This window comes from Bison bison, unplaced genomic scaffold, assembly GCF_000754665.1.
Source record: "Bison bison bison isolate TAMUID 2011002044 unplaced genomic scaffold, Bison_UMD1.0 scf7180017864063, whole genome shotgun sequence".
Classification (NCBI taxonomy): Eukaryota; Metazoa; Chordata; class Mammalia; order Artiodactyla; family Bovidae; genus Bison; species Bison bison.
In genome coordinates, this window is record NW_011494635.1 from 117,033 (window position 1) to 119,003 (window position 1,971).

A 1,971-nucleotide genomic window follows, 5' to 3' on the forward strand; every position below is an offset into this window, starting at 1 on the left:
AAAGTCAAAGTGGAGAGTGAAAAAGTTGGCTTAAAGCTCAACATTCAGAAAACGAAGATCATGGCATCCGGTCCCATCACTTCATGGGAAATAGATGGGGAAACAGTGGAAACAGTGTCAGACTTTATTTTTGGGGGCTCCAAAATCACTACAGATGGTGACTGCAGACATGAAATTAAAAGATGCTTACTCCTTGGAAGAAAAGTTATGATCAACCTAGATAGCATATTCAAAAGCAGAGACATTACTTTGCCAACAAAGGTCTGTCTAGTCAAGGCTATGGTTTTTCCAGTGGTCATGTATAGATGTGAGAGTTGGACTGTGAAGAAAGCTGAGCGTCGAAGAATTGATGCTTTTGAACTGTGGTGTTGGAGAAGGCTCTTGAGAGTCCCTTGGACTGCAAGAAGATCCAACCAGTCCGTTCTGAAGGAGATCAGCCCTGGGTGTTCTTTGGAAGGAATGATAGTAAAGCTGAAACTCCAGTACTTTGGCCACCTCATGTGAAGAGTTGACTCATTGGAAAAGACTCTGATGCTGGGAGAGATTGAGGTCAGGGGGTGAAGGGGACGACAGAGGATGATGAGATGGCTGGATGGCATCACTGCCTCAATGGACGTGAGTCTGAGTGAACTCCGGGAGTTGGTGATGGACAGGGAGGCCTGGCATGCTACGATTCATGGGGTTGCAAAGAGTCAGACACGACTGAGTGACTGAACTGAACTGAACTGAAGAATCATGGAGGAACATGACAGGTTAAGGAATATGAGGTAGGCAAGTAAACTGGGGGAAACTGCAAAGCTTATTGGTTCAGATTCTTCTTGGTGAGCTTTTGTCTTTGGAAATAAGACTGCTCCTTTCCTCCCAGTATAGAGGGGCATCTCTCACATGAGAGTTTGTGACCTGTTTCAGGAGAGAAGGGTCAGGGTGACACAGGCTGAAACCTGGGACCTTCAACCTGAGTGCTTGCACCTGGACAGAGGTCAGCTCCAGCAACAGGATACAAAGAAACCATAAGGGACTACAAATAGCAGCACCCATGCACAGTCACAGTGGGGCAGAAATGAACGTGGATATGTGCTCAGTAGCCAAGTTGTGTCTGACTCTTGGGATCCCATGGACTGTAGCCTGACAGGCTTCTCTGTCCATAGAATTTCCCAGGCAAGTACACCGGAGTTTGGAGAAGGCAATGGCACCCCACTCCAGTACTCTTGCCTGGAAAACCCCATGGATGGAGGAGCCTGGTAGGCTGCAGTCCATAGGGTTGCGAGGAGTCGGACATGACTGAGTGACTTCACTTTCACTTTTCACTTTCATGTATTGGAGAAGGAAATGGCAACCCACTCCAGTGTTCTTGCCTGGAGAATCCCAGGGACGGCCGAGCCTGGTGGGCTGCTGTCTCTGGGGTACATGATTGAAGTGACTTAGCAGTAGCAGCAGCATACTGGAGTTGGGTTGCCATTTCCTTCTCCAGGGGATTTTCCCTGACCCAGGGGCGGAACCCGAGTCTCCTGCATTGGCAGCTGAATTCTTTCCACTGAGCCACCTGGGAAGCCCACAATTATGAAAACTAAGATACAAAAAGACCATAAACCAGCTGCCATTTCTGAGGTGCTCAGCACAAAAGTAGGGCAGGGAAGACCAAGTTTGGTTCAGGAATATCAGGAACCCCATTCCTCTGTACCCACCAGCATTATCAGACTGAAGAAGACACACTCAGAGGAGTTTTTTTTTTTTTTTTTTAATCTGTGACAATGATTGTTAGGGTAATATTTGTACAGTCCTTTGCAGCTTTCCAAGTACTTTTACACAGTGTATTTTATTCAAACCTTCTAATAATCCTGTAAGAGAGGCCAAATATTAGGATTAGAGAAGGAATTAGAATTACAGAATCATGTATCTCTGCAGGAAACATGACAGGTAGGTCAAATGAGTACTTAAACAGTTTGTTGTTCAATTGCTCAGTTGTGTCCG